This window comes from Nelumbo nucifera, chromosome 1 (genome assembly GCF_055504915.1).
Source record: "Nelumbo nucifera cultivar China Antique chromosome 1, China Antique-T2T, whole genome shotgun sequence".
NCBI classification, from domain to species: domain Eukaryota; kingdom Viridiplantae; phylum Streptophyta; class Magnoliopsida; order Proteales; family Nelumbonaceae; genus Nelumbo; species Nelumbo nucifera.
In genome coordinates, this window is record NC_142649.1 from 77,380,350 (window position 1) to 77,407,601 (window position 27,252).

General features: G+C 42.6%; 1 pseudogene; it reads right to left on the reverse strand.

Annotated features, from left to right (window-relative positions):
- Positions 1-409: 409 nt before the first annotated feature.
- On the reverse strand, positions 410-26,177 carry LOC104605760 (pre-mRNA-splicing factor SLU7-like; annotated as a pseudogene).
- Positions 26,178-27,252: the final 1,075 nt, after the last annotated feature.

The window sequence follows — 27,252 nt, forward strand, 5'->3', positions numbered from 1 at the left end:
ATGCAAGATTGTAAAAGGTGGTTGGAACGGTGTAGACACGGGTTTGCCCTGATGGAAGCCGATCTCACTAAAACAGGCAAGGAACGTGAATGATATGATTTCATATCTACACATAAATTCTCATTCTCACCGTTGATACAAACCACGCAGACCATTCTTTTCTTATCAAGTCAATGGTCGCAGTGCTGAATACAGAAAAGATAACGAATTCATTTCCAACGACTTTCCTATCATTTCCTAGTTCAAGAAAATTATATGTACACACATGACATGGAGGTCCCCGGTGGGAGAAACCTTACATGAAAGCAGATATATGACCACATTAATTAATACTCCAGTTTGAGGGAGAACCACTTTGATCCACTTTAAAGCAGGCAGAATAACCTTGGAAGCAGATATAAGACTCCATTTAAATGCTTGAGATGGAAGAAAGTATATAGTACTGATCCCTCTGAACTAGGTTTAAACCGTTCAATCCTATCGGCCGTATCGATATTTTGAATCTTAGTCCAGATTCAGTGAAGAAAATCTTCATTGGATCATCATGGTGGATCTTCTTCATCCTGTATGCTTCCATATCCTCAGCAGTAGCCTAAGATAACTAAACATCAATGAGAAACAAAACCACCACATTGTATTTCCGCTTTCTTTCATCTTTTTTTCTTCCTTCCTTCTTTCATCCTCCTGTCCAAATCACGAATTTGAGCAGAAAATTATATCTCCAATGCGTTTCAATTCAACTGACAACGACTACCAGGTCAACTCTTGGCATAATGTCTAGTCCCTACGAAAATATAAAATTACATCTGGAATTAATCTTTCCTAAAAATAGAATGATTAGCTAAACTCTGCCAACAATGCAAAACCCATACTACAAAAGAGCAAAAACCAATTAAGGTGGTTAGACCCCAGTGCAGCTCATGTCCATGAGTCCATCTACGTCTTTCCTTGCAAGTGAACCCACCAGTTAGTTTCCTCATCTATAGACTCATTTGAACAAGGAGTTCAAGTTAGGGGCCAAAGATCTTGCCTACCAAGTAAGACGTTTCAACTAACTTCCGAGTCCCAAGCTATATTAGGTTGTAGATTTAAACTTCTTACAATATAAAAAACAAGTCAAAATTTTCATGATATAAGCACAATAATAAAAGGAAAAATATGCTATAGGTGCCTCAGCAAGTCGTAGTTTCTGGTCAAGGTCCTCAAGGACCAAGTCATCTGCTACATCGGTTCCCCATGTAGCAAGGTTTTTATCCTCCATTGGTGCTGCTTTCTCTGTGTATATGTTGGTAATGTAAATATTAGACTTGTTTGAGAAAGGGAAGAAAGGTGCATATGTAGCAGGGGTTTTCAAACACGAAGCAGAAATATCGATCACTGTAAGGCTTGCACATACATCAAACTTCTAAATGCAGAAATCACAAATCTGCAAATATCAAGAGATCGATCAAAAATTTTCAATGAATTTGAATGGTTAGAGAATTATATATTTAATTTAAAAGGACAAGTAGTGCTTTTAAATGATTGCCAAGAAACTATATATAATAAAACATTTAGGCGTGAATTGCAGAAGAGTTACTATATACCCTACCCTAGTGCCAGCATGAGAAATTTAACCTCTGTTAAGGTCAATAATAATGCTTCAGAGAAAAGGTAAAATCAAGCCTACCTTCAGTGACCTCTTTACGAACAATATTAGCTTTCATGAGATCTGTTGCAGCTTCAGCAGCCTCAGTTCCAACTGCACCTGTACTTACAGTAACTGTTCTTCATTTTTATGTTTGCAGCACTTGTAGCCCCATTGGTGATCCTTCCACCAGGAACCCCAAACACTTGTGTGATTATTAATGTACACATCTTCTTCATATTTGCTTCTTGGTGAAGACGTCTCCTGCAAAAAATACCATATATATTAGGATTTCTTTTTGATAGACAACCGTATATATTAAGATTGACTACCCTGAAAGCATTGATTGATTGGACAATATTGAACAAAGAAATTGTAGCTATATGACCATCCAATTGTTATGGTTGCAAATAAGAAAATAGAACTTATACCCATTACCTAACCAAAATAAATAAATACCATGCAATATTCTACATATTACTGAATATTGATGAATTTGGGGGAAATTTCTAAAAAATCCATGGCAGTATTTTAGGCCTTCCATAATGTCAAAGAAGATGTTGAGGAACAGCACCTACCAGATTTAAGCAAGCAGAGAAACACAATTTTGAGGACTGTCCCCAGCTGTTGTGGATGGGCCTTGGGGAAGAGGAAAAGCTACAGGATTTTTAACAACAAATCTTTCGTTTATCAATATTTTTAACAACAAATGTTACTAGGAGGACTAAGTTATAAGTAGAGCAGTTCCACTAGGTTTAAAATGTCCCTAAATTTGCTAATATTTTCACAACATATTTCCATTTCCATAGGTTGTGATACGAAATTTATTAGAATCGACATATTCCCCAATGAACACTATCGGCACTGTGTGGAATAAAGGAAATAATTTCCACAACAGCGTATTTCCATTTCCACTTCCATTGGCAGAGACATGAAACTTTACTAGTGATGTGGGGTGACCCAACCTAACCCATTTGAGGCTGGGAGGCCCAGCCCACGAGCACTAGATTTAGGAATGAGATCCGCTACAGCAGGGGTTACTCTACTCCCCTCGTATGGAGCCAATCGCGGAGCGCCCACGATCCCCGTAGAACTTTCTGACTGCCCTCATACGGCACCCATCTCAAGCATTCACCTCCACCTACCTCCAGGCAGTTCAAGTATAAATAGGGGTGCCCCCCTCCAGGTAAGAGAGGAATCGAATACAATCTACAGTCTGAATGTGGAATTGGGCTCACAAACCATATCTCGGTTCCCCTCTTCGTACCCCATACTAACTTGACCATCGGAGATTAGGCCTCGGGTTCTCGAAGCCTCCTCCGCCTCGGTCTACATACCTCGGCCTCGGCAGAAACCTCTTTGAACCCTCGAAGCCTTCGATCAGCAAATCCGAGCATCAACAATTGGCACCATCTGTGGGAAACGTTGCTAAGACGTTCCCTAAAAAGAACTTTGACAAGCTATCAGGTCCTTGAGCACCAAGCAACCAACATGGTACGAAGAACAAGAAATACACAAAATCTTGTCGCCAATGAACAGTTCTAGGTCGTGCTCAACCGCCTAGAGTACTTGACAAAGCGAGTCAAGTAGAACTACCCCTAGGCAGGAGGTCGCCCCCAGGGTGACCGCCACGTCAGGGAGTCCACACAGTCGGGCCGGCGTGGGTCCACCAGCCAATCGGTCCCCAACCTCGGCCACACGTAGTGGATCGAGCCCTCCGAGTCTGGTAGCAGTCGTCCAGCCGACCCGCTCTCTCGTACCTCCGGACCTCCCAGTCGAATGGAGGACAACTCCAAACCTCCTAGCCGAAGGATAGTCGCCAGCCCTCCGAGCAGCATCACCGACACCGAAGGGCCAAGCCGAGGGATGAAGGTGGACATCACGATCGCCCCAGCACCCACTCCAGGGCCGAGGGCCGGCGTCGAGCCTCTTCCCCTCATATCCTAGACCTCTGAGATGTCTTGAATGACTGCCGCGCTAAGCGCGAAGCACGCGGTCTCAACTCCAAGCACTCCGGAGTCCGCATCGATCGCCATCATGCCCTTGAAGACCGGGATGGCGCACGGGCCATGCCCGACCCCATGTTCGCCAAACTTCAAGCCAAGCTTGGCGTTGCCAAAGCTGAGCTTCGACAAGTTAAGGAGCGTCGAACTGACACCTCGGCCGGATAGAGCAATTCCCTTGGGAGAATGGATGCCTTCTACCTTCTCCCCTGATACCATTGTCGAGCCTCTACCCCCAAACTTCAAGGCTTCAACCTTGGAGATGTACGATGGGAACACAGACCCAGACAACCACTTGGAGAGCTTCAGGGCACTCATGATCCTGTACGGATACTCCGACGCCTTGACATGATGGACTTTCTTGGCGACCTTCAAGGGAGCCACTCGGTAGTGGTTTTCCAGCCTCCCACCTCGATCCATCACCACATGGGAGCAGTTTTCCAGTATGTTCCTCGCCCACTTCATCAGTAGTTGGCACCCCTAGAAAAAAGTTGTCACGCTGATAACCGTCAAGCAGAAGCGAGGAGAGAGTTTAAGGTCATACAACGACCACTTCAAAAGAGAACTCGAGGTCTGTGACCTCGACCCCGTGGTCTCTATGCATGCCGCTATCAGCGGGCTCCTCTCCGGCTCGGCTCTTAAATGCTTTGTTGCCAAAAGCTAGCCGAAGACGAAGCTGGAGTTCCTAGAAAGGGCCTAGAAATACATTGTCGTCGAAGAGGCTTCGGCTGCAGACGCCTATGAGAGAGGCACAGAGCACCGGGATGGAGCCCCCGAGAAGAAGAGGAAGAACAGAGACCAGGGCCGCAACAACAACAACCACAATAGGAAGCCATCGGCCTTGACCTTGGCTTACAATCAGTACACGCCACTCAACTCTACCCGCACACAGATTTTGATGCAAATTCGGTAGGAGAAATTTATGAAGTGGCCTAAAAAGTTGAAGAAGAACCCCCGCCGGGGGAACCCCAAAAAATACTACAAGTTCCATCGAGGTATCGGCCATGACACCGAGGACTGTTATGATCTAAAAAATTAGATAGAGTCCCTCATTCGTCAAGGCCACCTCAAGCAGTATGTCGGAGGCGAGGCCAACGCCTCGTCCTCTCAGTAGCACCACCACCACCACCAACAAGCAGCAGGCGCCATCGATGTCATAGTGGAAGGCACGACCTCGGGTGGAGCCTCGGCCTCGGCTCGCGATACCTACGCTAGGTAGCTGAACATCCATGGGCTAGCCCCCAAGAAGCACAAGCAAGAACCCCTCTCTTTCACGGACGATGACCTACAGGGGGTAGTAGTCCCCCATGACGATGCATTGGTGGTCTCGGCCGTCATTACAAACTTCGCAATCAAAAGGATCCTTGTTGACAATGGCTCCTCAACCAACATCCATTTCTACGAAGTTTTCAAAAAGATGAAGATAGCTCTAGAGCACCTCCAATCAGTACATGCCCCACTAGTCGTCTTCTCCGGTAACATCGTCAAACCAGAGGGCAAGATCTCCCTACCACTCATAGTAGGGACGGAGCCCCAACAAGTGACAAGGATGACAAAGTTCCTGGTCATGAAGATCAGTTCACCCTACAATGCCATCATGGGGAGACCAACTCTTCATGCACTTTGGGCAGCCATCTCCTCCTACCACCTCGCCTTAATGTTCCCCACCGAGCACGGCGCAGAAGTTGTTCGTGGGGACCAACATGCCACCCGTCAATGCTATGTGGCAGCGCTAAAGGGCAAGAATAAAGAAGCTCTACCACTAGAGGGTCTCGACCTCAGGGAGGAGCCAGCGAGCCGAGGCCAACCGGCTGAGGACCTCATCTCGGTCCCCCTAGACGAGGACGAGCCTGACAAGACAGTCCACATCAGGTCCAACCTTCCCCTCGAGAGACTATCCGAACTGGTAAGTTTCCTCAGACTCAATGCCGACGTCTTTTCTTGGTCTGCCGCTGACATGGCCGGAATTGACCCTTCGGTCATTACACACTAGCTGAGCAAGGACCCGAGCTCTAGGACAGTTCGACAGAAGAAGAGGAACTTTGCATCGGAGTGTTGAAAGGCCATAGAGGAGGAAGTTGAAAAGTTACTCGATGTCGGCTTCATCCGAGAGGTACACTACCCTAACTGGTTGTCAAATGTGGTTATGGTAAAGAAAGCTAATGGGAAATGACAGATCTGTATTGATTTCACAGACCTCAACCGAGCCTGCCCCAAGGATAGACCACCTCGTTGACGCCACTGTAGGGTACGTGCTATTTAGCTTCATGGATGCCTTCTCCAAATACAATCAAATAAAGATGCACCCAAATGATGAAGAGAAGACCTCGTTCATCACTGAACATGGCACATACTGCTACCGCGTGATGCCCTTCGGCCTCAAGAATGCTGGGGCCACCTACCAGCGCCTTATCAATAAGGTGTTCAAAGAGCAGATGGGGAGGAACGTCAAAGCCTATGTGGATGACATGGTAGTGAAGAGCCTGAAGGCCGAGACCCACATTTCGGACCTAGCCAAGACCTTCAACACCTTACGGAAGTACAAATGAAGCTCAACCCCAGCAAGTGTGCCTTTGGTGTCACATCAGGCAAGTTCTTAGGTTTCGTCGTCACTCAGAGAGGCATTGAGGCTAATCCTGAGAAGATATAGGCCATACCAGACATGACACCCCCGCGGATGGTGAAGGAGATCCAAAATCTCACCGGCCAAATAGCAACCCTACTTCATGTCAAAGTTAGCCAACCGTTGCCTACCCTTCTTCCGCACCATCAAGAAGCTAAAAGAGTTTCAATGGACGGAGGAGTTTCAGTGCGCCTTCGATGAGCTCAAGGCGTACCTTACTTCGCCTCCCCTCCTCACCTGGCTGGCCAAAGGGGAAACCCTGTACCTGTACCTCTCGGCCAAGGATGAAGCAGTTAGTTCAGTCCTTATCAAGGAAAATGATGTGCAGAAGCCAGTGTACTATGCCAGCAAGGTCCTCTGCAACGCTAAGACCAGGTACCCCGAGATAGAAAAGTTGGCTTTCGCCCTTGTGATTTTGGCAAGGAAACTCTGGCCGTATTTTTAGGTCCACATTGTAGTGGTCCTGACGAACCAGTGCCTCAAGGCTGTCCTTGCCAAACCCGAGACCTCGGGACGCCTGACGAAGTGGGCCATCGAGCTGTCTGAGTTTGATATCCAGTATTAGCCGAGGCCCACGATCAAAGCACAAGCTCCAGTACATTTCATAGTAGAATGCTCGTGTGAACGACGAGGGGGATCATGTGAACGACGAGGCTCAACCCCGATGGAAGCTTTTTGTTGATGGCTTCTCCAATGCTAAAGGAAGTGAAGCGAGCCTCATCCTCCTCAGCCCAGATGATATTGTCCTAGAGTACACGCTAAGATTCAACTTCTTAGCATCAAACAACAAAGCCTAGTACGAGGCCCTCCTTGCTGGTCTCCATCTTACTAGGGACCTTGGCTCCTCACACGTCGAAGCCTTCAGTAACTCTCAGCTGGTGGTGAATCAGGTGAACGGCGAGTACGAGACCAGAGAACAAAGTATGTCCAAGTACCTCGCCAAAGTCCAAGATTTAGCCTGCCACTTCCAATGCTTCTCCTTACAACAGGACCCGTGAGTCGAGGTCACCAACAGGACAATACTAGATGGACTGAAGACCATATTGGACCGAGCTAAAGGCCTACGTGCTAAAGAACTGAACAGTGTACTTTGGGCTTACCGAACTACACCTTGGACAGCCACAGGAAAAACACCCTTTGGCTTAACCTACGGCACAGAAGCAATAATCCCAACAGAGATCGACTAGCCAACACTTCGAGTTGAGGCGTATAATGAAGTCGAGAATGATGAAGCCCTTAGAGCAAACTTAGATCTGCTAGAAGAAGCCCGAGAGCAAGCACAGATAAGGGTAGCCGCTTACTAGCAATGAGTGGCCCTCTACTATAACTCTAGGGTAAAAAAAAAGACATTATCAAAAAGGAGACCTTGTCCTCAGAAAAGTCATGGTCCCCAAACCTGGAGTAGGGAAACTGGGCCCTAACTGGGAAGGCCCCTACAAAATCAAGCAATTCGTCAACCCTGACACTTTTCACCTGGAACACCTAGATGGAAGACCTGCACCTTGGACATGGAACTTGGAGAATCTCCAAATGTACTACAAATGATTATAATATCTTTTTGAAACTATTGGATGAATGAAGCAAAGTTCCTCTTCGGCTCAATGCTCAGTACGTGTACCTACTAATTTCCTCTTCGGCCTCGCGACTGGTAGGGGCGCATAGCCTCCTTCGAGGACTATACCCCCTCGCTAGACCAACGCCAAGGCTTAGCGAATAAGTAGCGAACACTCTAGTTGTGACTTAATGTGTCAAAATACACCAGGACGGCTGAGGGCCTCATGTGCCACAACGCCCCACCTCGACAGCAGTTAGCCTCCTGAACTTTCACACTCAACGCTACTAGCAAAGGAAGCCAGCCTCCTCAGAGCATTGCGCTAGACCTCATTGAAACAAGTACGCGGGGATATGGGAGTCAGGTGAGCTTCAGCTCTACCTAGGCCCCATGAAGCCAAACGAGCCTCAACTCTGTCTCGGCCACCCCCCTCCCCAATAGGGCTGGCCTCCTCGGCCTCACCGAAGCTAATGCACAGGGATACGGTAGCTAGGTGATTCTCAACTCTGCTTAGGCCCCATAGAGCCAGACGGGTCTTAGCTCTGTCTCGACCACTCCTCAATACGGCAGGCCACTTTGGCCTCGCTGAAACCAATACTTAGAAGATTGGGAGATAGGTGAACCTCAGCTCCGCTTCTGCCTCCCCCCATCACAGGCCTCTTCGGCCTTGCCTAAGTGAACACTTAAGAAGGATGGTAGGCCAGGCAAGCCCTAGCCCAGCCGTGGAGGCTTCGCCCTAGCCACCCCTCTACCATGCTCCTGATGCACAAAGTAAAGTAAACCGAAGAGAACTATACTTGTCTCACGCTATGATTTTTCTCTTGGAGGGGCAAGGACCATTCGGCAACAAAAGCATAAGTGCAAAAATAGTGCAAAAAATACAAGGAAAAACAACACAGCAAAGCACAAGTACAACATTTGAGACAAAGATAAAAAATGCCACCAATTTTCATTATATACAAAATTTTTGGCTTTACAAAATTGTCTTACGGCCCCTCAGGCCGAACATATGTACAATGTAAAAAAAAAAGAAGAGAGAGAAAGAAAAAAGAGAAAAGGCCTGGCCTAAGCCTCACCACCAGTTGGAGGAGGAAGTGCAGAATCAGTAAGCCTCTTCAGGAGAGTCAGGGATCAGCTTCAAAGATTCGGCATCAAAATTCGGGAGCACCACTGTAAGTGCCTTCTTGGTGTCCTCAATCCCGTCTTAGTAAGCCCCGGAAGCGAGATCGGCCAACTCATCGGCTCGTTTCCCCACCTCCTAGGCCCTCTTCTCAGCATCGGCTGCCTTTTGTCCGGCCTCCACAGCCCTCTTAACTGCCTCTTCAGCCCTCTTCTCCGCCTCAACCGCCTGCTTATTCGCCTTGGCAATGTCTACTCGACCTACAAGAGACGCCGTTCGGCCTCAAAAATGAGGCTCTCTACACGATCCCTCTCCATCTACTCTTGGGAGAGGAGATCCTGCGTCTTCTTTAGCTTCTCTTTGGCCTCCATGCGAAGCTTTTGTTCGTCATCGAAGTATCGCTGGAACTTGCAGTGCTTCTCCACGACAGTGGTGGCGGCTTGCTGAAGCTTTGTCTTTCTCAGCCTCCAGCTTGTCTATGTTGGCTAGAGTCAATTTCAGTCGATCCCCTAGCCCAACAAAGTGAAGACAAACTTGCAATGAGAAACAGTTAGCACCCAGTAGATAAACGAAGAAAAGGAAAGAGGAGCAAGCATTTACCTCGTCCAGGCTCTACAGCCCCTGCTCGTACAACCTATTCGGGGCCATCCCCAACATCTGGAAGCGGTCCTGTGCCAAGAGAGCCCCACTCATCAACGCCAGGCCAACTCCCGTGTTGTGGATAGAGTCCCCCTTGTGGATCTCCCACTAAGGGTGGAAGATTTGGTCAAACTGCTGAATGAGCTCCTCTAACGGCATGGGAGCAGAAAATGGTCCCATTCGCTCCTTATAGGGCCTCCTTGGGGCATCATCGGTAGAACTCTCGGTGCGGGCCACCTTTTGTTGTGGTTGACGCCCTACAGCCCCCTCAGCCGGCCTCTTCCTCCCTGTCTCGACCTCGTCGGCAAGTCCCCTTGGCACCTTGGTTGGCTGCTGCGGTGCTTGCTCCTCGCACCCTGGCTAGCCCTCCTCAACGGGCCCCTTCCTCTTTGTGGGGATCTGTGGAGTGGCTCCCTTTGGGGGAGCAATTGAAGAAGTCCCTTTGGTAGGGACCTGTGCACTCATCCCCTTGGCAGGGACCTGACGAGAAGACCCCCCCTTCGTAGGGGCCGATGCCTTCTCCTTCTGGGTTGGCACTTGGCGTCCCCCCGGTGGGCCTCTGAGGCATCTGTCCGCCAGCCTTCGCCCGCTCCTTCTGTATCATGCAAGCACGGTTGAGTATGGCCTTTCGAGCATCCATCGGTACCTCTGCAAGCTAAATAGCAGTTAGTACCCTTAAACAAAGACGAAGATGAGGAAAATGTGGAAAGGAGTTGTGTGGCCTATCCTACCGAGGGGGGCAGGGCTGAGCCTTGCGAGGTTGAGCTCGGACTCTCCCGAAGTTGAGCAGCCACGCAAGATCGTCACTTTCCTCACTCGTAAGCAAGGGGACACTTTTCTCCACAAACAAGCTGGCCTCTCCCCACCCTAGCTTGAAGGACCAACCCTCAGGATAAGACAAAAAGAAATATTTACTCTTCTAGTTGTGCACGGAAGAAGAGTTATCTTCAGGCTTAGACTTGCGGGGTTGGAAGTATAAGACACCCGCTTCGGAAGAGTGCTTCCTCATCACGAAGACCGCTCGGAAGAGCTTCGACGTCAGCTCCACCCCTAGAGCCGAGCCGCCACCAGCATTGCCACAATAGTTCCTATCGCATTGGGTGCCAGTTGGCTAAGGGTAACCCCATAGATATATATATATACGTGAGAATTTTTTCTTCATATTAATTACTTGAATTTTAGATACATTAAGATAGAAATTGAAAATTAACAAAAGTAACAATATGATTAAAACTAAACTTAAATGTTTGTTGTAAATGTGCATGTGCATTGCTCTTGGAAATTTTGGGAGAAGTTTTTATATTTTACCTTTATTTTTATGTCAGCCAAAAATTAAAAAAAAAAAAACAAAGACATGTTCTTGAACTATATTTGGTTATGAGAAGAAAAACAAGTTGGTTTTAGTTAAAAAATAATTCATATTTTTAAGACAAAATTTGGGTACAAATATTGTTTGATTAATGAAAGAGGTTGAATTCTGTGGGTGTATCATCCATGGTCCTTGATCTCATCTTCCAATAGGCATACCAATTTATTTCTTCGTATAGTCCACTGCTTAATCAAACATGGATAGGCTAAGACTAAAAAGTTCAAGATTTGAATGATTGAATCACTTTATTGGATCAGTAGTGTGACCAAGGGCAGGGCATCAGATTGTTTCCAAATATTTTCGACAAAATTCTGCACTTTTTCATTTTTTGTGTTCTATCTTTTTTTAAATATTTATTATGCAATTATGACATCATGAGTTTCTTTGAAAAGTTGGACCGTTGACCCACCATCTAAATAAGAAAATAGCTTTACTTTTGGATTAGTTTTAAGTTATATATTCCATCTACATTATATAAATAATTTCTACTTATCATACTTATTTTTGTTTGACATAATTAATATATAATTTTTTATATATTCTTTTGATTACTTATACTTTTTATTTTTAAAGATTTACTATTTAGCTATCATATCATCAATTAATCAATTTGACCCAAACCACTAACACACCACTCAAAAAGAAAAATTGTTTGATTTCCATGTTGACATTAAATTTTATATTACATTTCCACAATTGATAAAATTATTTCTTATGTATAATATTATGGTCTTCAACATAATCAATGTATAAATTAGATATGTACCCAATATTTTATTTTTTATAAATATATAACATTAGATATGTGCCCAAATGTTTCTTTATTATTTTGTGATTCTTTAAATTTTTTATTTTTAAAAATTTTATTATTTGACTATGGCATCACTTCATTTATAGGTTGATTAATTTTAAATTCGGCATTCCTTTTTCAACATTAATAAGAATACTTATTGCATTTCATACTTATTTTTGTTTAGTATAATGAATGTACAATATCAGAGATATGCCCAATTCTTTTTACTTTATTTGCATTATATATTTAATTTATTTTATTATTTAATTATGACATTATTTATTAGTCCATTTGACCCTATATGGTAGAATTGCTTATCCACCACCAGGAGGGAAGAAATTGGTTTTATTTCTAAATTCTTTTTTTAAAATATTTATTTTTATACTATTAAAATTAATGTTATGGATTTGATAAGTAGAATTTAATGATGAGAAAAATATATCTTAAATATAGGATTTAATTAGAGAATATACCTTAGATATGAGATTTAATTAGACCTGTTCACGGGTCGGGCCGGGCTTTGCCTCTACATTAACAGAATATGTTCAGGCCCAAGCCCGAGCTCGGCCCGACCATCGGGACTAGGTCTTGAGCCTGAGCCCGACCCTCATATAAAGCCCGAAGCCCGGGCCCAAACCCGAAACTTGTTAGTAATTTGAAAAAAAAAAGATTTTTTCCTTTATAATTCAATTAAAAGATTTTTTTTATTTATACTAAAAGACCCCAAAACCTAAAAAAAATAATGAAAAGTCTTATTATTTCTTAAAAAAAGAGAAGTAAAATATTATATATATATATATATATATATCCTTTTTTATTATATGAAATGTATTTTTATTAATATAATACTTTATCAAGTTGGGCTTGGGCTCAAGCCGGGCTTTTTTGAGAAAGCCCGAGCCTAGCCTAAAAAAAATTGGGCCCGATATTTTAGGCACAAGCCCGAGCCCATGGGCCTAAAATCTTGTCCAAGCCCGACTTAGATTGTGCAGGCCAGGTCGAACTGTTGGGCTACCCGACCCATGAATAGGTCTAGATTTAATTAGTGAAAATAGGAAAATAGTCTTATTTTTAATTAGTTTTAAATTTTACATTCCATTTTCATCATTAATGAAATCATTTCTTATTTATCATTCTTATTCTTGTTTATATGCCGAATATATGATTTTAAAAATGGTCCCATTTTTTCATTTCTATATTTTTTTGCATTTTATCTATTTTTAAATTTTATTATTTAATTTAGACAACATGGATTGTCCATTTGACCAAAATGATTTAATTTTTTACCACCACTTAGATGGAAATATTTTTTCAATGTATATTTTAAAAGTATAAGTTTTTTTGTTATTGAAATTATTAATTTATTATATATGGATTTAATTAATAGAATTTAATATTGAGAAGAAACAAAAAATCCTTAATTATATGATTTAATGAAGGTGAATGTAAGTTAATACCTTAAACGTTGGATTTAATGAGAGGGAATTGAATGCATTGGATATCTTAAAATGACCTTTTTTCAAGTCATTTAATATCAATAACCAATTACCCTATTTGTCCTTTTTTTATCAACAAATTTAAATATGGAGGGGTAAATTTTGTCCTAAAAAAATTCTAGAAATATTATTGAGTCTATTTGTACTTTTTAAAGTAGTGTGTGTGTATGTATGTGTATATATAAGTATTTTGCCTATAACCTTAGTTTCTTAGCTTTATTTAGTGATTTATAACAAGATAATAATTAAAAGGGTGTGCCTATGCTTCTTTTATATCATTTCATAAAATGCCATTCTGGGTTTTGCATATATTATAAATTTATAATGCTTCCACCATGCCTATAATTTTTAAAATATTCCATACAATGTTTCTGACATTTCTGACATGTTTCTTATATTTGCACAACTAACATTTCTGACATGTTTCTGCTATAGGAATATTTCAGTCAATTCCTTTATGTCTTCTAACAAGCTGATAGACTACTGGAGGAATTTGTAACTTCATCCTCCCATTGTTGCTTCAAAACCCCATGTTCATTTTAACAATTTAACCAAATCTGGATCTGGTGTTGGCCTGATTTCTTTTTTCTAAGATCAACAATAGTCTCATTTGTCCTGATACGGCTAGATGAATTTGAGAACAAGTGAAGAAAATGTATTATGGGCTCAATTATAGTCCATTGATTACCTTTTCAATGTTCTCACTATCCTTCGTTTCCCACTCATCGAAAAGACAGAACTCAAATCATCAACTAAAAAGATCTAAATTAGCATCTACATCTATCTGGATTCAGGGAGGCCCCATATAACTTTGTACAAAAGTTCATGAAAGTAACCAAAACAAATAAGTTTGAGAACTCAGTAAGCCTGATCTCTAAACATCTCTACATTGTCATTAGGTATGAAGGGAGCTAAAATCCCTCAATTGCAAAGGTTGTTCCCGGTAATGTTTACTTGGTTAAAACCAGATTCCAAAAAGCTGGTTTTCTAATTTACATGATATCCAACACAACAAAAAATAGTGTTGTGGACTTAAAAAGGAAAAAATTGAACATTAAAAAGGAAGGCAAAAATTTATACTTACCAACTGGTGCAAAAATAGAAAGTTAATGAAGGATAACAAATTAAATGAGAACTCTTTTTACCACTGGGAAGCACTTTTTTGGCAAACATTGGAAAGCTTCATGTACATAGAAGTAGTAGTATTCCTTTTATGACATATATCTATTGCTTAACCAACAAGAACAGAATAATAAAATATATATGTACAAAAATAAAACAAAATAAACAATATACACACAGCATCGATACATATCTTACCTGACCTGACGCAAGATGGAAACCATGGTTGATCTTGATATATATCGTGAAAGCTACACATTGATAAGAAAAACCTACAATCCACTAGGTTGAAACTCTAGTAATGCACAAAAAAATAAGAAAAACTCTTTGAAGAAATTGTATTTGAAATCTATTGCCTGTAAACAAAAGCTTAGGGTCCCTTTTATAGGCCTTGAATTACAGACCTACTCAAACTTGGAAACCAATTCCTAAGCAAACAAATAGGAAAGGAGACAACTCCTACCACGAACACAAGCGCACAATCTCCTGCCTGTAATGGACTTAGGCACTCCATGTAGGCGCACAATCTCCTGGAAGAATAGTTCTGCCATATGCACTACATCAATAGTCTTGTGGAAAGGAATGAAATGCACCATCTTTAAAAACCAATCAACTACCGGTTAGGCAGTTATGCCCTTTAGCTCCAATCAGATTGATGTACCTTTTTGACATTTATTGTAAATGAATAAAGTACATAATTGATTCATGTCATTGTGGTGTGTTTCTATGTACCCTTAAATTGGACACTTAATGAGACTCATGTTAGTTTAGAATCTTCATAGCCGTTGGATAGATCTAGGGATATTTATCCTCCCAAGGCTGATACTAATGTGCCGCCAAGTTGGTTGGGGTGGTTTGTCTCAGCTATCAGGGTGAGACCTGAGATACATGCAGTGTGGGTTTTTTTGAAACCCTGAACTAGACCAAAATTTCAGTATTGCCCTGGACCTTGGAGATAGATGGGCAAAACTGGAATGTTACACCTAACCCCTAGACTCGATTATGATGCTGCACTAGGTGTCGAATTGGGTTGTCTTTGATATGCCAATCAATGAGATCCTTAGAGGGGGTCAAAACCTGGGTATGTTGGGACAGTCCGAGAATTCATCTGAGTGGGTGATCATAGTGATAGGATCAGCCCCTTTATCGGACAAAGTGAATGATCGGGGATGCACTCTCTCTGATGGAAACCTAAACTGCTGGTAGTTGATTTCAACCATTGAAATTTGTTTTGCAAAATATATTTATATAAAGATATACATACATACATACATATATATATATATATTATGGTTTCAAAATGTTTGCAAAAGGTTTTAATTTTCGGGATCCATGTGAGTAGAGAGTGTGGCACTGCACCTTGTAGTCGAGGGAGAGGTCCTCTCTTGTCGGGCAATGTTTGATCATTATGGGCTGAGAGGTTAAGTGTAAGACTATTGAGGGTAATACCTGATGGGCTAATTTTGCATCTGCCCACAATCCAGGGGTTTTCATATGGTGGCTAGACCCAAACCATTTAGTGTAAATGTTGGGCCCGTTAAGAGCCCATGGTGATGGACTCAGGGGTTCACTATCTCCTACAGTGAATTCGACCAGGTCTTGTAACAAAAGCTGCGCTGAGCCCATGTTGTTGATGTGTAGATCAAAGTTTGGGTTCCACGCCATACAAGGATACCCAACTGGGCAGCAGGTTAAGTGGTTAAGTGAGCACATAGACTTAATGGGCCTAAAGCCCATTCGAAATGGCTTAATAAGATTAATTAAATAAGGGGTGGTTCTGGGATTTGGATCAGCTGATAGGATAAGGGATTATCCCTATCCACTCAAAGAGTCCAGATCCAAATAAAGATTTGGATCAGGAAACTCCTAATTTGATTAGGAAGGTTGATCTTTATCTGTAGATAAGATAAGGGATTATCCTTATCTCTTAAAGAGAGTCCAGATCCAAATATAAGATTTGGATTAGGAAACTCCTAATAAGATTAGGAGAACCTCTCTTTAAGGATATAAATAAGAGAGCAAGGAAGACCTCCAAGCACACTCACAGTCTACTGAATTAAGAGAGAAGACAACACACAGTTTGACTGCTTCTGTCTTCTGCTCTTTTCTTCCTGTTCTTGCCGCCCCTACCCAGTTCGATCTCCACCAGTGGGAGTGATCAAGAATCGTTCTTGATATTGCTTCTTGCTAGAAGAGGCAATCTGAAATTGTGCTCACTAGCCCTTTACTACATTCTTGCTGAAGAATTTGGTTCTTGCTAAAGAACCGTCCTACTAATTTTGCTTCACATCACACTGTGTCATCTTCAGTGGGAGCAGATTTTGGTTTTCTCCTTGGACGTGAACACCTTCGTTGGGAGTTACTGTTACTCTGTATCAGGTATATCCCTCTCCTCCCTTTTGGTTTTAGATCTGGTCAGGTTTGTTTCAAGATTGATCCTTGAAAATGCAGTTTTCTAAAATAGGGAATGAGATTCCTAGATGGGAGAGAGAGAGAGAGAAATTTTTTGAAATTTCGCCCAACCTTCCTATAGGGTTCAGCCATCTATATGATGGATCTCTCATCCCTTCACTACCATAAACACAGAATGTACTCCTCTTTGAGTTCTGGGGGAGTCCTAACACAAAGTCCATAGATAAATCCCCCCAAGGTTTTGGCGGCACTAGCTGATGCATGTAAAGACCTGTGTTTTGAGATTGCCCCTTTGCGACTTGATAGACAGGGCACTTTCTCACATAATTTCCGACATCCTTCTTCAATTGAGACTGATAATATCTTTATTCCACACTACTGATTGTCTTGTCTCTGCCAAGATGGCCACCCAAACCTCCAGCATGTAATTCATGAATCACCTTGTCCTACAAGGATGTTCTAGGGAGACACAACTTGTTTCCCTTGAACAGAAAACCATCTTGTACAAGAAAATCACCGATAGGCTGTCTGGTGGTATGTTTCTCCCATATGTTGCCAAAGTCTTTATTGGTTTCATAAAATTCCTTAAAGCACTCGAATCCAACAACTTCATTACTTATAGTGATGAGCAAAGTGGAGTGTTTGCTCAATGCATCAGCTATACAGTTCAAAGCGCTAAATTTATGCTTGAAAACAATGAAAATGCTCTAAAAAAGTTGCCCACCTAGCATGCATCTTGTTGAAGTACTGCCAATTTCTGAAATACTTTAGTGATTGGTGGTATGAATAAATCACAAACTCCCGCTAAATCGAATAATGCTCCCAATTCTTAAGAGCTCAAATAACTACATACAGCTCCTATTCATATGTTGACCACTTTTGTCGTGCCTCATTTAATTTCTCACTAAAGTAGGTTACTGGTTTACCTTCCTGAGATAGAACACCACCAATTCCAAGTTTGGTAAAGCTAGTACCAGTGTAAAAGATAACCTCTCCTTGATTTCAACAAAGCTTCTTTAGCCTCTTCTATCCACTTGAACTTCCCTTTCTTCCAATAGTTGGTGATGGGGGTCATAATGTTGCTGGAAATTCAGATGAATCTCTTGTAAAAAGTGGCCAAACTATGAAAGTTGCGTACCTTCGTTACAGTCTTCGGAGATGGCCAATCCCGAATAGCCTGGATCTTTTGATCATCCACATGTATTCCATTAGCACCAAATATATAACCAAGGAACATCAATCTGTTGATCATGAAGTAGCACTTTTTTAGATTGACATAGAGCTCATTCTCCTGTAGTACCGTCAGTACTTCCCATAGATGTTGTATATGCTCTCTCTCATATTTGCTATGGATTAGAATATCATCAAAATAAACAACTACAAACTTTCTAATAAAGGGTCTGAGTACCTAATTCATCAGTCACATGAATATGCTAGGAGCATTAGACAATCCGAAGGGCATCACCAACCACTTGTATAAGCCCTCCATAGTTTTGAATACCATTTTCCATTCATCGCTTGGCTTAATGCAAAACTGATGGCATCCACTCTTCAGGTCAATTTTGGAGAACATTTTGGATCCTCCCAACTAGTCCAACATATCACCTGCCAAGGGATGGGAAATCTATATCGGATGGTGATCTTGAATATGCCCTTTTTGTAGCAGCTCCTCCACTTTCTCTCTTAGGATCTTGCTTTCCTTTGGTATCATTCGGTAATACAAAAAATTTGGTAGGGTGGTACCATGAATTAAATCAATCTGATGTTGAATGTCACGCATAGGGGGTAGATGGTTTGGTTCCATACTTAGGGCCTTGAACTCATCTAACAGGGGTTGCACCTACTCTGGAACTTCACGGTTGGGCTATACCTCACCCTTGATAACCAAAGAAAACGTCTCCTTGCCCTCCTTGGTATCTACAAAAAACTCAAGTTTTGACGAAGATATTGAAAGGAAAGGCTACCCCTCCACTTTAGAAGCTTTGGGTGAGTCTCCCTTTGGTACAAGAGAAATCCTCTTGTTCTCCCATCTAAAAACATGCATATTTTGTCTACCCCTATGTGTAGAATCAACATCATATTGCCATGGATGCCCCAAAAACACATGACATGCATCCATATCTACTACATCACACATGACAGTATCATAAAATTTACCCAAGGAGAGAGGGACCTTATAGATCTATGTCACCTAAATGGCAGGACACTTCTTGATCCAACCGATTTGATCAGGGGGCGGAAGTGGTTCTGTTGTCAGCTGCATGTGATCAACCAACACCTTGGACACATAATTCTTGTAGCTGCAACTGTCTATAATCAAGTCACAAACCATTTGGTTAACCGAACACTTGGACTAGAAGATCTTCCATCACTATGAGATCTCCTCCTTGTGTAGAGGATTCACTACACCACACAAGTAACTGATTTACTATCCTCTCCATCAACCATATCATCGACGTCACCTTCATCCAGGTCTATGTCATGGTTGTCTTCCTCACGATCATGCTCATTTACCATGTGAGCAACACCCTTATGTAAAGGGCAATTGATAACTCTGCATTTTGATGCCTTAAGGATATCAATTCAGGGGTATTGTCGGCCTTAGAATAATCAAAGTATGCATTTTTTCCGGTTAAATTCAATATTGTGACATCTGAGGGTCTCTGTGCAAATTCTGGGGAAAACTGGAAAGTTTTCATGGCTAAAATGCAGATTTTGGGAAGCTGGTGCGAAGTCCAACTGAGAGAGAGGGTGTTTTTGTGAAAAATTGAAAGCAGGAGGGCGCCTCCTAGCTGCTAAACCCAGTTTGGCGCCCCTCCTACTTTTGTAGCATGCTCTCCACGCCTTAGCAAACCCTAGGGCGCCTTTTAACCCATTCTTTTCACTCTTAACAAACCCTAGCCGCCCTTAACTTCTAAATCCTCACCTTCCATCCCTTATAATTTCCACCATCTATTGTAGGGCACTCTCTTTTTAGCATTCTAACCTTAGGAGCCACCTAACTTCTAATCTTCACCATTCAGCCTTTAGTCATTAAATCTCAGCCTTACATAATATTGGGTGCCCTCTCCTTCTCTTCTCAGCTTTAGGATCAACCCAGAACCATCCGAACCCTTCATTAGAAACCCTAGGGCACCCATATCTTTGATAAAACCCAGTTGTCGCCCCCCTCTTTCTCTCTAATCCCAAATGTATCCACCCTTCTCTATAAAAAGGACCTAAAGGCTCCTGAGAAAGGGTTGGGTTCTGCCCCCAGGTAAGACAAAAGGCTGATCTTGAGAAGTTCAAGGGTAGAGGAAGAGGAGGGCGCCCAGGCAAGAGGAGGGGTTCCTACTTGTAGTTCGCCAACACCACTACTGCCACCTTCGGAATTGGATCCCAACCACTTTTACTTTATTTTAGTTTTAATTTCAGTTCTTTCAATTCTAGTTTCGTTATTTCCTTTCTGCAATTTATTTTCATGCCGTTTGATCTTCGCTTTCTTTTCTACAGATCTGACCGAGAAGTTCAAGGGTCAAAGGAGAGATCCAGAGACTGCTACCTCTGATCGGATTATAGATTTTTATTTCATTTCTTTCGTTTATTTATTTCTGTATTTATTTATGTTTCTGCACTTTCAACTTTCAGTACTATTCAAATTCTATATTATTCCAATTTAATTAATTAATTTTTATATTTCTGCAACTCCCTCTTGTGTTTTTTTGTCCGGATTTGAGTACATATTAATTTTTCCCTCGCTTCCCTGTGGATATGACCCGTTCTCATCACTTTATTGTGTTAGTAGTTGTTTGAGAAACGATAAAAATTATAAATGTTTAAACTGGTATTCCAGAGTGTTTAACGACGAGCTTCTGGACACACCAGCAATCACTGGATCTGTGGTCGTACTCACTGCACTTGTAGCAAGGACCATTAGGCACTGGCTTGGCATAAGGGCTATTGTGGGTCTTGCTAGTAGAAGCTCCAACCTAGGGTTTCAAGCCATCCCCTGCTTGAGTCTTTCTAGGTTCTGCTCCAGATGGTCGGGTCTGATTAGCAACCTGGGGCTACTTATCCTTTGACGGTAGAAGACTTCTGGGGCTCTGCTTGCGTGCGCTCATAATTCTCTATTCTGATTAGCAACCTGCGTGCTTCATCCTTTTGTTTCTTTTTGAGCAGTTTCTTCCTATCCAATTGCTCCATATATTTATTTGCAAGCTACTTCACATCATGGCCCTTAATGATCCTACATGCACGGTCATACTCAACATGTCTCTCAGTTTGCCCCATGAGAAGCTCTTTGTCAGAAGTTGCATTGCCATACTTCTCCATAATTGTTTCCTTCATTCCAGACTTCAACTTCTCCTTAATAATCTTATAATTTCTGAATAGAAGTTCAGCTTGAGAGGAGGCAGCCTGCATATGGATGTCCTGGCCTTTCTCAAAGGCTTCCCACGCATGAATATTAAGCTGCTTGAACTCCAAGGCCTGCCCACTCACTCTATATTGATTATCTCCCTGAAAATGTACCAATCACAAAGTCAGATGCACAAACATTATATCACGAGGCTTTACCAATGAAGCACGCAAATCAAACTAATAGAATGTATGGTTTCTCAAAATTTTCACTCCATAGAACTTCTCATTCGGGTCCACATCTGGAAGAGGATCATCACGCATAAATCGGGTTTTAGGATCATAATGTGCAGAATTCACATCAAGATTCAAAAGATACTTTGCTGTGTCCTCCCGAATACGCAAATTCCTAGAATTAAATGCTTCAGTAATAGTTATATACTGAAGGAATGAGAGATCCATCCTATGGACGCCCAAAGATTGCGGAATAAGGGGCGAATTTCAAAAATTTTTCTCTCCCTTCAACTGGGAATCGTATTCCCTATTTAGAAAATCATATTTTCAATGATCAATCTTGAACCATAAACTGAACCAGATCTGAACCAAAAAGAGTGGGAGAGGATTATACCTGATACGGAGAAATACTATCTCTCAATGGAGGTGTTCACGCCCAAGGAAGGATCCAAAGACTGCTCCCACTGAAGATGGCGCAGTGTAGGATGGAGCAGAATCAGCAACATTCTTCAAAAGAACTTGACCCTTCACAAGAATCAACTTGACGGCTTGTGAGTACAGCTCCAACCAATCTTTTCCCAAAAGATTGAAATCAAGATCCAATCTTGATTGCTCCCAAGAACTGGAGATCGAACTGAAGGAATGGCAATGGCAGGAAGGTGGCGGCAGAAGAGAATTCGCAGTATGCAGGAAATCTCTCAATCTCTCTTTCTTTAAAGAGAAGAATGCTATTGATGTTGTTGTGTTCTTCAAGGCTGCCGCCCCCTTCCCCTTTTATAATCTTAAAGGGATCAGCTCCTAATCAGATTAGGAGTTGCTAATCCAAATCATATTTGGGTTAGAAGTCCCTTAGTGATAAGGGATAATCCTTATCTTATCTACAGATCAGATCAGCTGTCTCCTAATCTAATTAGGAGGTTTCCAGATCTAAATCTTATTTAGATCTTGAACTCTCTGAGTGGATAGGGTCTAAGCCCAATCCTTTTAGCTGACCCACTTCAGAATTCGCCCCCTTTAGATGACTGATCAAATCAGCCCAGTTCGAAATGGGCTTAAGGCCCATTTAAGGTTATATACTCAAAAAACCTTCCAAATTGCTGCCCAGTTGGGCTTCCTTGTATGGCGTGGGACCCAAGCATTGATCTACACATCAGCCACATGGGTTCGGCCCAGCCTTTGTTACAAGGCCTGGCCGAATACACTGTTAAAGACAGTGCACCCCCTAAAACCCATCAAATGGGCTCTACGGGCCCAACACTTACCCCAAGAGGTCCCTGGCCAAGCCACCTTGTAACACCCAGGGACTGTGGGCAGATGCAAGATTAGCCCATCAGGTATTAACCTCAATGGTCTTACACTTAACCTCTCAGCCCATAATGATCATACACTGCCCGACAAGAGAGGACCTCTCCCTCGGCTGCAAGGAACAGTGTTGCACTCTCCACTTATATGGATCCCGGGAATTAAAACCTTCTTGCAAACAATTTAGAAACCATATATATATACTTTTATATCTTATATAAAATATATTTTGCAAAACAAATCTCAACGGTTGAAATCGGCTGCCGGCAGTCTTGGTTTCCATCAGTGAGAGTGCATCCCCGATCATTACCTTTGTCCGACAAAGGGGCTGATCCTGTCACTATGATCACCCACTCAGATGAATTCTCGGACTGTCCCAACATACCCAGGTTTTGACCCCCGCTAAGGATCTCACTGATTGGTACATCAAAGATAGCCCAATCCGACACCTAGTGCAGTATCATAATCGAGTCTAGGGGTCGGGTGTAACTTTCCAGTTTTGCCCATCAATCTCCAAAGTCCAGGGCAATACTGGAAATCTGGTCCAGTTCAAAGATTCAATTAATCCTACACTGTATGTGCCTAGGGTCTCACCCTGGCAGCTGAGACAGGCCACCCCAACCAACTTGGTGGCACTACAGTGTCAGTCTTGTCAGGATAGGTCTCCCCAGACCGACCCACTGGCTGTGAACATTCTAAACTAACACGAGTCTCATTAAGTGTCCAGTTTAAGGGTATTACACAAAAACATACCAAGGGAACATGAATCAAATATGTATCTTTATTCATTTACAATAAACTCATAAAATACATCATTCTGATTGAAGCTAAGGGCATACAAAACTGTCTAACATATACAGCACCAAATGAACAGATACAAAAGAAATTCCTTCACCGAATTCAATGAAGTGCAAGGACAACCAAAAACAGATTGCATCTTGGGAAGGCCATATGAATAAACAGTAAAACTCACAGACTGAAAAGACTCGTTCACCTGACTGTTCCTGTGCTCCCACCACCTGTCGTGCGCACACGCTTCTCAATCTTAGCAAAGTCCATCTGTTTGCTCTCATCCACCTTAGCTTCATCTACCTTCATGGCATCTTCATCATCATCCTCATCACTAATTTCACCCTCACCATTCTGTTATTGTTCTTCTCTTCTAATTTTCAGCTGCTGTTCTTTTAGATATTTTCTTATGGCCTCATCTCTTGCTTCATATCTCTCAATAACACGGGCATATGTTGCTGGATCGGTCGCGTTTGCCATCATAGTCCAACTCAAAAGTCTCTATCTTCTCATCAGGTGCAATGTGTTTGTTTGTCCATTTTGCTCCCATCTTTTTAGGCCTTTCCATGCATGCCTTCTTATCATGTGTCATTGCTCCACAGCTGTAACAAGCAAATAAAGAAATTATTTCAAGCTATAAAACAAGATTATATTATTGTTATTGTATTTTTCTGCTTTTGTTTTTCTTGTTTTTTGCTCAAAAACAAAGAATTTTATTATTAGAAAAAGAAAAAAAAACAGTAGCAGTGCAACAAAGTTTAATTCATCCATACAAAAATGAGAAAGAAATAGCTATTTACCACAAGAAAACAGAAAAACCACCTACACCAAAGAAACAATAGGATTACACATCAAAATAGAAAGACTAATAATGAACCTGTAGCTAGTAGCAACCCAAGTAATGTAGAACAAACCCAACAGATTCAATCAAAATTTATTGAGGAATGTTGGTACAAGTGGTTCCATGCCCTCATTTCAGACACATTGCTTACATAGGAAGCCAGTCAGCTACCAGTACTATTTTGAAGATCAAAGTTGTCCAGAATAGACCGTATGGCTAAAGACATCTAGGTTTTGAAGGTCATCTTTTAGTGTAACTTTCTCTTTTTAAGTCCACTTACCGAATCATGTTGGAGATGAAGCATACCCTCTTTTTTTGTTTTTGATAAATCTTGGAGATGAAGAATATTAACTTTTACAGGGATTCATTAGAGCCCTTATTGAAATGTATAAGTTATTATTGTGTTACACAACCAGAGGTATTCTGGTCAACTTGTACTGTCATATCCATATAAATAGTGTTAGAGGGCATTATTAATACTTGAATCACCTATTTTGTAGAGGATTTTTCAGATTATATTCAAGAAAATTTTGGGGCCTAGGAAGGTGTCCTACTCTCCTACAGTGTTCATCTCAAAAATCAATGATTAAGTTTCCCAATTGGTTAGAGATATTAGGGATTCAATCAAGAAAGTTATAGGTTCTAGTGCCCCAATGCACAAGGTGAGGCACTTGCCCTAACAAAGAAAAGCACAAACAGAAAAAATGGAACAGGTTAGTGAGTACAACTCTGCAAAGGGGGGGGGGGATCTTCTGCAGTACAGCTCTGCAAACATGTTAGTGAGTCAGGTGTCTAAAATTAAGCTAGCTCTCTATGTCCATATCACTGATATCAGCTGTCATATTCAATACAATGTTACGCTCAATGCCATTTAGTATATGTTCAATACTTCAATTAATTGTTCTAAACTGATAGATGGCTTTGGTTTCATCTATCTTTTCACATGCACCCCCTTTCTATATTTACTGGCCTGATAAATTTTTGCACCCCCTATCATACCAGGCTTTGGTGTAATTTGGGTCTGACATCCATTTCCTTTGATGCTTTAAACTCTGAGTACACAAAGCCATAAACTGCAGTTTGTAGACAACAGGAAAGCAAACAGACTATTTACCGGTCTCTCTGCATTGAGATACCAAGGTGCAGATGACATGTACTGAGGAATATAAGGGTTAATTTCTTTTCCATCTTCATCGACTTCAGCTGGTGCAAGCCCAGCTTTACGTTCTTCTTCTAATTCTAGTTGCTTTCTGTGATCCTCCCTGGATTTAAATGCCACTGCATATCCCACCAAATTTGTAAGATTCGTCCATTGCAATTTGCAAACCAACAATAATAATAAAAAAACAGGAAAAGTGAAGAATCCAACAATTTTTTTTCCTAGCTTCTTAAGATGGATCGCATTTTCTATTGAGTGAAGAAGCTAATTTCAACAAAGTAGCAATAAGGCCTGATCAGACCAAGTGAAACAAATGAAACGAGCAATAAACTACGTAGTCACAATTGTTAACCTTCTCCAACAAATGTCTTTCAAGTAACTCTAACAAAGAGTTTCCAATTTTGTAGTAAAGGACATAAAGTGTTGTGGACACGACACCCGGCAACACACTGCGTCGCAACCACAGGCAGCAGTGCGCCTAGCGGCACGCACCGCCCGGAAGCGCGCCGCGGCACAGGCTGCACGCACCGCCTAGCAACGCGCCCCGGTACAGTCTGCCAGTCGCACGCCTAGCGGCACGCACCACCCGGCAGCAGCACTCGACAGCAGCGCGCACCACACGGCAGCAGCACGCACCTCACAGCAGCAACAAGGTGAGACGCACGCGCCTGCGGAAGAGCGGGGCCCACACGATAGCTCATCCGGGTGGGCCCATACTTATCCGGCCACCGCAGCCCTGCTCGCCAACGCCAGTTGTACATTTCCCTTATCCCCTATTTTTGTGTTCCCCTTAGAAGTAGGAGTTTGAGTTTCGATAGAAGTTTAAGTTGCGATAAGAGAGGGACTACCTTAGCCAAATACAAGACGGAAACCCTCTTGTAATCCCCTATTTAAGGAGCGGATTTTATTCAATAAAGGTATCGAAATTTCAGTCAAGAAAGAGAGCAAGGAGAGTTAGGTGATCTCTTGAACAAATCACCCCTCAGTCCGCCACCATAGGGTCAACTCGCAAGGCGAAGGGCAAGGGAAGGCAAGGAGTTTTCCCCACAAACTGCCCCGTGACGAGATCCTACGCCCGGGCCCATAATATTTTGGTATCAGAGGCAAGCGTCATGGGCGACATGGAGCAGCTATCGTCCAAGGTTCACGAGCTGGAACACCATCTCGTGGAAAATCACGCGGAGGTGAGAGAAGTTAAAGAGGATGTCAGGGAACTTCAGCGTCTATTGGAGTTATACTTCTCAACTAGGGAAGGGAGCCCTGAAGGGGCAGCCACTAACCACAGCCGCCGCCCAGATCGGACAGAGGGCTCCGGTGAGCGACAAAACGACACACCGACAGCAGCAATCATACCCAAATACAGTCATCTGGAGTTCCCCTCATATAGCGGCAGCGGTGACCCACTTGGATGGTTGTACCGCTGTGAGCAACTCTTCCGCAATCAGCGCACGGAAGAGAAGGACAAGGTCAGCCTGGCAGCATTCCACTTGACCGAGGAAGCACAGCTCTGGTTCTACCGAGTGGAGCAGGAAGAACCAGGCCTTAGTTGGGGACGGTTCAAGTCATATTGCCTCCTCCGGTTCGGGCCCCCATTAACGAGCAACCCCTTGGGGGAGCTCATTAACCTCAAGCAGACCGGGACCGTCGCGAAGTATCAGCGGCAGTTTCAGACCCTTCTCGCCAGAGCCTCTTCAGTTCGGCCAGACCAGCAGGTGGATATGTTCACAGCCGGCCTATCTGAACCTCTGAGAATTGATGTGGAGATGCAGAGCCCACCCAACTTGGTCACAGCAATGAATCTGGCCCGAGCCTTCAAGTGGAAACTGCAGATCAGCC